The sequence below is a fragment of the Ceratotherium simum genome, chromosome 3 (genome assembly GCF_057802395.1).
Source record: "Ceratotherium simum simum isolate JZ-2026a chromosome 3, ASM5780239v1, whole genome shotgun sequence".
NCBI lineage: Eukaryota > Metazoa > Chordata > Mammalia > Perissodactyla > Rhinocerotidae > Ceratotherium > Ceratotherium simum.
Window position 1 is genome coordinate 18,406,732 of NC_141902.1, and position 12,105 is coordinate 18,418,836.

Consider the following 12,105-nt stretch of genomic DNA (forward strand, 5'->3'; position numbering starts at 1 on the left):
AACTAAATGTCAGTTACTGCAAGTGTTCTTAGGTGATACGATAATTTGTAGTACAATAATATTAAAACTTTGCATGTGTGTAGTGCATTCAGTTTAATAATGCTTCTACAGCATTATCTCATACCAGCTGAAATGTTATCTACTTGAGTATTTCCTGATCTTCTCTTTTCCAGACACATGGTAGGATTATACTTCCCTAATCCACTGAACTAAGTGTAGTCATCAACTTGCTTTGACCGCAGAAATGTGAGCAGAAGTCACAAGTGTCACTTCCAGGTGGACGTTTTAAAAGTTTGTATGCAATTCACCATATTTTTTCCCCTACTGTGATGATCCAGAAAGCCTGTGTCTAGGTGAAATGCTCGTCTACTGGGTCTTGAGTGACTATGAGAAGCAGAGTCACCCTGTCAACTCGCAGTGGACATGCGGTGTGAGTGAGAAATACATTTTTGTTGTCTTAAGCCACTGAGATTTTTTTAATAGTGTAACCTTATCTTCCCTGACAGATATAAACATCCATCCATAATTGTTCCTATGAACTCTCATGGTACCTGTAAAGGAAATTAATGCTGAGTAAAATGCAGAAGCTTCTAGTGCTTTTTTTAAAAATAGACTTTATTATTTTTAAAGAAATTTTAGGTTCACAGCAAAATTGTGCTTCAGGTTCAGAGATTTCCCGTATGTATCTCCTGTGTCCACACACGCAGAGACTTCCGCGTTATCACTGACCTCACCAGAGTGGTGCAGTTGCTACAACTGATGACTCTACATGGACAAATACTAATCACCCAAAGTCATAGTTTACATTAGTTCACTCTTGGTATTGTACATTCTATGAGTTTGGACAAATGTATAATGACATGTATCCACCCTTGTAGTATCATGCAGAGTATTTCCACTGCCCTAAAAATCCTCTGTGCTCTGCCTATTCAACCCTTAGTCTCCCCAACCCCTGACAATCGCTGATCTTCTGTTTCCATAATTTATCTTTTCTATAATATCATATAGATGGAATCATTTAATACGTAAACTTTTCAGATTGGCTTCTTTCACGTAGTAATATGCATTTAAGTTTCTTCCATGTCTTTTCATGACTCGATAGCTCATTTCTTTTTAGCACAGAATAATATTCCATTGTCTGCATGTACCACTGTTTATTTATCCATTCACCTACTGGAAGGACATTTTGGTTGCTTCCAAGTTTTGCAATTATGAATAAAGCTGCTCCAAATGTCCATGTGCATGTTTGTGTGTGGAAATAAATAAGTTTTCAACATTTTTGGGTAAACACCAAGGAGCACAATTGCTGGATTATAATAAGAGCATGTTTAGTTTTGTAAGAAACTGCAAAACTGTCTTGCAAAGTGGCTGTACCGTTTTGCATTCCCACCAGCAATGAATGAGACTTCTTGTTGCTCCACGTCACTGCCAGCATTTGATGATGTCAGTGTTCTGAATTTTGGCCATTCAAATATGTGTGTAGTGGTATCTCGTTTTAATTTGCATTTCCCTGATGACATACGATGTGGAGCACCTTTTCATATACTTATTTGCTATCTGTCTATCTTTGTTGAAATGTCTGTTAAGGTCTTTGGCCCATTTTCTAATCGTGTTGGTTCTTTTTTTTTTTTTTTTTGTGAGGAAGATCAGCCCTGAGCTAACATCCATGCCAATCCTCCTCTTTTTGCTGAGGAAGACCGGCCCTGAGCTAACATCTATTGCCAATCCTCCTCCTTTTTTTCCCTTTTTCTCCCCAGGACCCCAGTAGATAGTTGTATGTCATAGTTGCACATCCTTCTAGTTGCTATATGTGGGACACCGCCTCAGCATGGCTGGAGAAGTGGTGCGTCGGTGCGTGCCTGGGATCCCAACCTGGGCTGCCAGTAGTGGAGTGCTCGTACCCAACCGCTAAGCCTCAGGGCTGGCCCCCACATATTGTTTTTTTGTTTTTGAGTTTTAAGTGTTCTTTGATATTTCAGATTACAATTCTTTATCAGATGTGTCTTTTGTAAATCTTTTCTCCCAGTTGGTGTCTTGTCTTCCCATTCTCTTGACAGTGTCTTCCCCAGAGTAGAAATTTTTAGTTTTAGTGAAGAATCAATAGCTTATTGATTCTTTCTTTCATGGATCCTGCCTTTGGCATCGTATCTAAAAAGTTATTGTCATACCCGTAGTCATCTACGTTTTTTCCTACGTTTTTTTCAAGGAGTTTTATAGTTTTGTGTTTCACATTTAGATCTCTGATCCATTTTGAATTAATTTTTGTGGAGGGTGCAACATTTGTGTGTAGATACATTTTTTTTTTTTTTTGCATGCGGATGTCTAGTTCTAGCTCCATTTGTTGAAAAGACTATCTCTTCTCTATTGTATTGTCTTTGCTCCTTTGTCAAAGATCACTTGACTATATTGATGTGGGTCTATTTTGGGGCTCTCTGTTTTATTCCATTAATCTATTTGTCTATTCTTTTGCCAGTACACACTGTCTTGATTATTGTAAGTCTTGAAGTTGGGTAGTGTCAGTCCTCTGATTTTATTCTTCTTCAATATTGTGTTGGGTATTCTGGGTCTTTTGTGCTTCTAGTGCTTTTTGTGCCTGGCATCTATTATGGTGGTCCAAAGGCCTTTTTTGGGTTTCTTTCCTGATTATTGACTGCCAAAAAGCTGAGTTCTGAATCAGTGAGTTGTTCCTGTCAAAGAGATAGTCATTGCCTCCAGACACAATCTAAATGAGCCAGATTCACAAGAAGCATTTAAGTAATAATAATTCAAGTCCATATGTTATTAGTCCTAGAATGAGATGATCATAATTCTAAACACATTTCAACACACCTGAGATTATCTCTTAAGTTATAGTTTAAAATAACTCAATAACCAATTTGTATCAATGTATTTACTTTCTAGACAGGTGAAGAAGACAATTTACTTTTCCTGTCTTGGTTCACGACAGCAGTGCCTTCCCGTCACCCAGACCCAGTTCTCTCTGTCACTCTTCATAGCCCAGGCAATTGCCAAGGCCTCCTGTGTCCTGCTCCAAAGTTCCTCTCATATCCATCACCTTCTTCCCACTGCATTGCCAAGGCCTAGTTCATGCTCTATTCATCACTTTCTGCATTACTGTGTCTTTTTGATCCAATTTCTCAGGCTCCAGTCTACCCTCTGTGTTGCTGTCGTTTCTTTTCTAAATCGGATCTTGATTTTTAGTTAAAAATGGGAAACTAGAATTCACAGTTTGATAAATTTTTAATGTGTTTTCTATTATTCCTACTTCCTGGGCTCATTCTCTGCTTCTCTGCTTGCCTTAGTATTTGAGCTTGTTGTTCCCATCACATAGATGAGTTCAGTTAAAAAATTTATCTTATGTGGGAGACATTTGTGATATTGTGCTACAGGAGAGACACTCTTTCCCTTATTGTACTGGCAACACAGTAACAATAAAACAAGAACTATAGCCTCAAATTCAAGTCAGATTACATTTGTTTGTCTTTTGTTCAAAAAACTTATTAGACTCCTTGTTCCCACAGAATAAAGGAATTCCAAGCTATCTGAGTTTACTTCTAACTTCACCTGCTAGTTTGTCCTTCAAGGTAGAAACTCATTATTCCTCAGTATATTTCATATAATATAGTACATACTCAACATAAATGTCTTTAGAATTGATTTGCTGAATAAATTATTTGTCCTAATGACTAACATTGGGTATATGAAAGCCTGGGATTATGTGATAAATTTGCTGAAATTTTAATGATCTTTTAATAAAATACAATGAATTTCTTCAGTTGAAAAAGCACAACGGCCTCGGTTAGACTAAGCTAGCCATTTTAGCACTGCATCTTATCTCTAAATTTCATGGAGAGTTAAACCAAAATGTCATATATAGCAACAACTTCTTCCAAGATAGTGAAGTCCAGTGGGAAAGGCATTTCACATAAATATGATAGAGCAACTAAATCAATTGGTCAGGGCAGACTGTAAGCTCAGTATTTACAGAACATACAATGTCCATTTTAAGTGAGTCCTAGATCTGCCCATCTTGGTGATCAAATGAGGGATACAAACAAGGACTATATAAAGAGAACACGGTTGTTTGGGAGAAGCTAGGAAAAGTATCTTAGAGAAGGTGGGATTGAACCAGCCCTTGAAAATTGATAAGGTTTGGAAGGGAAACAAACAGAAAAATTCTAGGGGCAGGAATAAATAAATGAGAAGCCTGTCTGATTGGAATTCATATTAGAGAAGAGGACAGAGGTAAGACTGAGTAGATAGGTTAAACTACAATCAAAGAGTCTTTTTTTTTTTTTTAATTTTTTGTTTATTGCAGTAACATTGGTTTATAACATTGTAAAAATTTCAGGTGTACATCATTATACTTCTATTTCTGCATAGATTACATCATGTTCACCACCCAAATACTAATTACAACCCATCACCACACACATGTACCGAATTATCCCTTTCACCCTCCTCCCTCCCCCCTTCCCCTCTGGTAACCACCAATCCAATCTCTGTCCCTATGTGTTTGTTTATTGTTGTTATTATCTATTACTTAATGAAGGAAATCATACAGTATTTGACCTTCTCCCTCTGACTTATTTCACTTTGCATTATACCCTCAATGTCCATCCATGTTGTCACAAATGGCTGGATTTCATCATTTCTTATGGCTGAGTAGTATTCCATTGTGTATATATACCACAGCTTCTTTATCCATTCCTCCCTTGATGGGCACTTAGGTTGCTTCCAAGTCTTGGCTATTGTGAATAATGCTGCAATGAACACAGGGGTGCATGTACCTTTACAAATTGGTGTTTTCAAGTTCTTTGGATAAATACCCAACAGTGGAATAGCTGGATCATATGGTAGTTCTATCCTTGATTTTTTGAGGAATCTCCATACTGTTTTCCATAGTGGCTGGACCAGTTTGCACTCCCACCAGCAGTGTATGAGAGCTCCCTTCTCTCCACATCCTCTCCAACACATGTTGTTTCCTGTCTTGTTAATTATAGCCATTCTGACGGGCGTGAGGTGATATCTCATTGTAGTTTTGATTTGCATTTCCCTGATAGTTAGTGATTTTGAGCATCTTTTCATGTGTCTGTTGGCCGTCTGTATATCTTCTTTGGAGAAATGTCTGTTCAGGTCTTTTGCCCATTTTTTAACTGGGTTGGTAGTTTTTTTGTTGTTGAGATGCATGAGTTCTCTATATATTTTGGAGATTAAGCCCTTATCAGATGTACGGTTTGCAAATATCTTCTCCCAATTGTTAGGTTGTCTTTTCATTTTGTTGATGGTTTCCTTTGCAGTGCAGAAGCTTTTTAGTTTGATGTAGTCCCATTTGTTTATTTTTTCTATTGTTTCTCTTGCCCGGTCGGACATGGTGTTTGAAAAGATGTTGCTAAGACCGGTGTCGAAGAGCGTACTGCCTATGTTTTCTTCTAGAAGTTTCACAGTTTCAGGTCTTACATTCAAGCCTTAATCCATTTGGAGTTAATTTTTGTGTATGGTGTTAAGGTAAGGGTCTACTTTCATTTTTTTGCATATGGCTATCCAGTTTTCCCAACACCATTTGTTGAAGAGACTTTCCTTTCCCCATTGTATGTTCTTGGCTCCTTTGTCAAAGATTAGCTGTCCAGAGATGTGTGGGTTTATTTCTGGGCTTTTGATTCTATTCCATTGATCTGTATGTCTGTTTTTGTGCCAGTACCATGCTGTTTTGGTTACTATAGCTTTGTAGTATATTTTGAAATCAGGGAGTGTGATACCTCCAGCTTTGTTCTTTTTTCTCAGGATTCCTTTAGCTATTCGGGGTCTTTTGTTGTTCCATATAAATTTTAGGATTCCTTGTTCTATTTCTGTGAAAAATGTTGTTGGAACTTTGATAGGGATTGCATTGAATCTATAGATGGCTTTAGGACGTATGGACATCTTAACTATGTTAATCCTTCCCATCCAAGAGCATGGAATAGCTTTCCATTTCTTTGTGTCTTCTTCAATTTCTTTCAGAAATGTTTTATAGTTTTCGGTGTACAGATCTTTCACCTCTTTGGTTAAGTTTATTCCTAGATATTTTATTCTTTTTGTTGCAATTGTAAATGGGATGGTATTCTTAATTTCTCTTTCCGCTACTTTGTTGTTAGTGTACAGAAATGTAACTGATTTTTGTATGTTGATTTTGTATCCTGCAACTTTACCATATTCGTTTATTACTTCTAAAAGTTTTCTGGTGGATTCTTTAGGGTTTTCTATATATACAATCATGTCATCTGCAAATAGTGACAGTTTCACTTCTTCCTTTCAAATTTGGATCCCTTTTATTTCTTTCTCTTGCCTGATTGCTCTGGCTAGGACTTCCAGTACTATGTTAAATGGGAGTGGTGACAGTGGGCATCCTTGTCTGGTTCCTGTTCTTAGAGGGATAGCTTTCAGTTTTTCACAATTGAGGATGATATTAGCTGTGGGTTTGTCATATATGGCCTTTATTATGTTGAGGTACTTTCCATCTATACCCATTTTATTCAGAGTTTTTATCATAAATGGATGCTGTATCTTGTCAAATGCTTTCTCTGCTTCTATTGAGATGATCATGTGATTTTTATTCTTCATTTTATTAATGTGGTGTATTACGTTGATTGATTTGCGAATGTTAAACCATCCCTGCATACCTGGAATAAATCCCACTTGATCATGGTGTTTAATCTTTTTAACGTATTGTTGTATGCGATTTGCTAGTATTTTGTTGAGGATTTTTGCATCGATGTTCATCAGTGATATTGGCTTGTAATTTTCTTTTTTTTGTGTTGTCCTTGTCTGGTTTTGGTATCAGGGTAACGTCAGCTTCGTAGAATGAGTTAGGGAGCTTCCCCCCCTCCTCAATTTTTTGGAAGAGTTTGAGAAGGATAGATATTAAGTCTTCTTTGAATGTTTGGTAGAATTCACCAGGGAAGCCGTCTGGTCCTGGACTTTTATTTTTGGGGAGGTTTGTGATTACTGTTTCGATCTCCTTACTGGTGATTGGTCTATTCAAATTCTCTACTTCTTCTTGATCCAGTTTTGGAAGGTTGTATGATTCTAAGAATTTATCCATTTCTTCCAGATTGTCGAATTGGTTGGCATATAGCTTTTCATAGTATTCTCTTATAATCTTTTACATTTCTGAGGTGTCTGTTGTAACCTCTCCTCTTTCATTTCTGATTTTACTTATTTGTGCCTTCTCTCTTTTTTTCTTGGTGAGTCTAGCTAAAGGTTTGTCAATTTTGTTGATCTTTTCAAAGAACCAGCTCTTGGTTTTATTAATTTTTTCTATTTTTTTTGGTCTCTATTTCATTTATTTCTGCTCTGATTTTTATGATTTCCCTTCTTCTACTGATTTTGGGCTTTGTTTGTTCTTCTTTTTCCAGTTCCTTTAGGTGCACTGTTAGATTGTTTATTTGAGATTTTTCTTGTTTGTTGAGATAGGCCTGTATCGCTATAAACTTCCCTCTTAGAACCGCTTTTGCTGTATCCCATAAATTCTGGCATGTCGTATTTTCATTTTCATTTGTCTCCAGGTATTTTTTGATTTCTTCTTTGATTTGTTCGTTGACCCAGTCGTTGTTCAGTAGCATTTTGTTTAATCTCCACGTGTTTGTGGCTTTTCTGATTTTCTTCCTATAGTTGATTTCTAGTTTCATACTGTTGTGGTCAGAAAAGATGCTTGGTATTATTTCAATCTTCTTAAATTTATGGAGACTTGTTTTGTGGCCTAATATGTGATCAATCCTGGAGAATGTTCCATGTGCCTTTGAAAAGAACGTGTATTCTTCGGTTTTGGATGGAATGCTCTGTATATACCTACTAGGTCCATCTGTGCTAGTGTGTCGTTTAAGGTCAATGTTTCCTTATTGATCTTCTGTTTGGATGCTCTATCCGTTGGTGTAAGTGGAGTGTTAAAGTCCCCTACTATTATTGTGTTACTGTCTATTTCTGTTTTTATGTCTGTTAACAATTGCTTTATATATTTAGGTGCACCTACATTGGGTGTGTAGATATTTACAAGTGTTATATCCTCTTGTTGGATTGTTCCCTTGATCATTATGTAATGCCCTTCTTTGTCTCTTTTTACAGTTTTTGTTTTAAAGTCTATTTTGTCTGGGCCGGCCCCGTGGCTTGGTGGTTAAGTGAGCGCGCTCCACTGCTGGCGACCCGGGTTCGGATCCCGGGCTCGCACTGACGCGCTGCTTCTCCGGCCATGCTGAGGCCGCGTCCCACATGCAGCAACTAGAAGGATGTGCAGCTATGACATACAACTATCTACTGGGGCTTTGGGGAAAAATAAATAAATAAAATCTTTAAAGTCTATTTTGTCTGATATGAGTACTGCTACCCCAGCTTTCTTTTCATTGACATTTGCGTGGAGTATCTTTTTCCATCCCTTCACTTTCAGTTTGTGAGTGTCTTTAGGTCTGAAGTGTGTCTCTTGTATGCAGCATATATATGGGTCTTGTTTTTTTAATCCAGTCAGCCACCCTATGCCTTTTAATTGGAGCATTTAGTCCATTGACGTTTAAAGTAGCTATTGATAAGTATGTACTTACTGCCATTTTTTAACTTTTTTTTTTTTCTCAGTGTTTTAGTAGTCCTTCTCTGTTCCTTTCTTCTTCTATACAGAATTGATGGTCACTTTAGTTTCACCTCTGTCTGAAAGCTGTACTCTTTAACTCCCCTCCTCCCTCCTTTTATGTTTTTGATATCATATCTAACCTTTTTTTGTGCATTTGTATCCATTATGGTCTTATCATGGAAATAGATAATTTTTCCTATTTGTGGTCTTCTCTTTTCCCCTTAAATCAGTCCCTTTAACATTTCTTGTAGCACTGGTTTCTTGGTGACAAACTCCTTTAATTTTTGCTTGTGTGGGAAAATTTTGATCTCTCCTTCCATTTTGAATGATAACCTTGCTGGGTAGAGTATTCTTGGCTGTAAGTTTTTTCCTTTTAGCACTTTAATTATATCGTGCCATTCTCTTCTAGCCTGTAAGGTTTCTGCTGAGAAGTCAGCTGATAGCCTTATGGGGTTTCCTTTGTATGTAACTTGACATTCTCTTGCGGCTTTTAGGATTCTCTCTTTATCTTTAATTCTGGACATTTTGATTATGATGTGTCTTGGTGTGGGCCTCTTTGGGTTTATCTTGTTTGGGGCTCTCTGTGCTTCCTGTACCTGGATGTCTGTTTCCTTCCTTAGGTTAGGGAAGTTTTCATCTATTATTTCTTGAAATAGATTCTCTACCCCCTTGTCTCGCTCTACTCCTTCCGAGACACCTATAACACGGATGTTAGTGCGCTTGATGTTGTCCCAGAGGTCCCTTAGACTGTCCTCACTCTTTTTAATTCTTTTCTCTTTTACCTGTTCACCTTGGGTAATTCTTCTAGTCTTTCGTCCAGCTCACAGATCCGTTCTTCTGTATCCTCTACTCTGCTTTTGAGTCCCTCTAATGAATTTTTCATTTCAAGTATTGTAGTCTTCAATTCTGATTGGTTCTGTTGTATAGCTTCCATTTCTTTGTTGACATTCTCACTGAGTTCATCTATTCTTCTCCCCAGATCAGTGAGCATCCTTAACACTCTTAGTTTGAACTCTCTGTCAGGTAGGTTGCTCATTTCTGTTTCACTTAGTTCCTTTTCTGGGGTTTTGTTCTGTTCCCTTACTTGGAATGTATTCTTTTGCTTCCTCATTTTGCCTCTTTCCCTGTGCTTGTGTCTACGTATTAGGTAGGTCAGCTACGTCTCCTGCTCTTGGATAGGTGACCTTATGTAAGTGATGCCTTAGGAGGCTTCCAGTGTGCTTCCCTCAGTTCTCAATGTTCCAGGGGTGACCCCTATGTGGGCTACGTGTGTCCTTCTGTTGTGGCCTGTTTGCTCTCCCTGTAGGCACCCAAGGAGGCCGAGTTATGCTCCTGGCCAGCTGTTGTAATGCTCAGCTGCTTGTAGTTGTTGTGGGCCCTTCAGTCTCTTTATCAGGTGTGGGGAGCCCCAGCACAGTTGGCTGCAAGTTCTAATACCACATTTGTGTTGCAGTATTTCTTTTAAGCATGTAGACCCCCAGCATGGCATGTTGTTAGGCTCAGGGCCTTACAATTGCTGTAAGCCTCTAGCCTATTAGGTCTCTTGTCAGCTCTCTGAAGATTGCAGCTGGGTGGGGCTGGCCTCAGGCACAGGAGCACCCAATTGTTTCAGGCTTTGGAAGGTGGGGCAAACCCCCTATGTGGGTCTTTGAGAAGCACAAGTCTTCTGCAGCTGAGAAGCACTGCCGCCCACAGGTCCACACACACAGTCAACACAGTCCTGCCCACAGGTCCACACACACAGTCAACACAGTCCTGACCCGTGTGCACACCCCGACCTCCCCAAGTGGACCTAGTCTCTCCACGGCGGGAGCCCCACACACTCCGCCACCACCCCACACTCTCCACCCGCTCCTTGTGCATGCCCTGCCCCGCTCAAGTCGGCTCAGTTGCCAGGCTGCAGAGAATCCAGTCACCAATCTATGCAGGCCCACAAGTTGCCTGAGGGCTTGTTGTTGGGTGGGGCCAGTCTCTAGGGTGGGCTGCTTGCCCTGGCTGAGCTGGATTAAATCGGTGCTCTAGCAGGTGGGGCAGACCTGGGCTAGCAGGCCTCAGGGAGAAATCCAATGGCGTCTGTGTCAACACGCCCACACCAGGCCACAACAATGGCCGCCACCAATGTCCCAGGCCCTGGCAAGGTCTCACCCCTCACCGAGATGCACTCAGGGCCTATTAGGTGAGTCTCTTTTCACCACAGCACTGTGCACCTTTCTTTCTGGTGATTTTAGGATGCTTTCTGAAATGGGTGAGTTTGCGTGTGGGCCCTTTAAGAGACGGTTTTAGTTTCTTTGTGAACCGGGTTTTCTGGGGGTGCTCCCCAATGTTTTAGTAGCAGGCACAGTCAGATATTATGCCGCTGGTCTCGATTGTGCTGGGTCCACAAAATGCCCACAGCGGGGGCGCTCCCCGGCTCAGGGCCCCGCGCCTCCAGGGAGGCTGCGTACCTGTGAGCTGCTCCCGGCGGCCGTGAAGCTGGCGGCTTGTGAAGGCAGTGTTTTTCTCTCCAGAAGGGAGTCTCTGCCTCTTCCACCTCAGTTAGGATTGTCCGTTGTTGCAGGAGTTCCTCTCATCCAGTTTTCAGTTCTGTCTCAGTGGTAATTTTTCCACGAGTAGTTGTAAATTGGCTGTGTCCACGGGAGGAGGTGAGTTCCGAGTCTGCCTACGCCGCCATCTTGACTCGAGATCCAATCAAAGAGTCTTGAAGAGCAAACTGAGAAGTTTGAACTCCATACTCAGGGCCAGTGCTTCTCAGTTAGGGTTGAAGGTGAAAGCGGGTAGCAAAACTTCTAGGAGAGCTTCTCAAAACTCCATTGCCCTGGGGGCCGGCCCAGTGGCGCAGCAGTTAAGGTTGCACATTCCGCTTCCATGGCCCCGGGTTCCCCGGTTCGGATCCTGGGCTCGGACTTACTCACCGCCCATCAAGCCATGCTGAGGTAGTGTTCCACATAGAAGAGCTACAACTCTACAACTATGCACTGGGGCTTTGGGTAGAAAGAAAGAAAAAGAGGAAGATTGGCAACAGATGTTAGCGCAGGGCCAGTCTTCTTCTTCTTCAAAAAACTCCATTGCCCTTTCAATGCCTTATTGCTAAGGTGCACTGAATGGTCCTGCTATAGTGAGCCACTGTTTCTGATAGAGTGCTTAAATTGCTTTTGTCAAGAACAAATATTTGAAAACCACTGCTGTAGGCAATTAGGAGCCATTGGAAGTTCATGAGTAGAAGAGTTTATGCCAAATGGTTATATAAATCACACAATGAGCTTCATACAGTGTCCCAAATCCCTCTTGAGACTCTCTTTGACACTGCTAAAGAAATATTTGCCAGATGGAGTAATAGAACCCATACTTGTCTTTTTTACTTACTGTTTATGGTGTACTATGGAGTTATAACCAACAGAAATAATGTTTAAAATATTTCTGCAGATTTCAAAAAAGAAATACGGAATTGTAATATTCATGCGTATTATGAATTCTGGGATGATTTTTACCTCTTAATACACTGATGATTT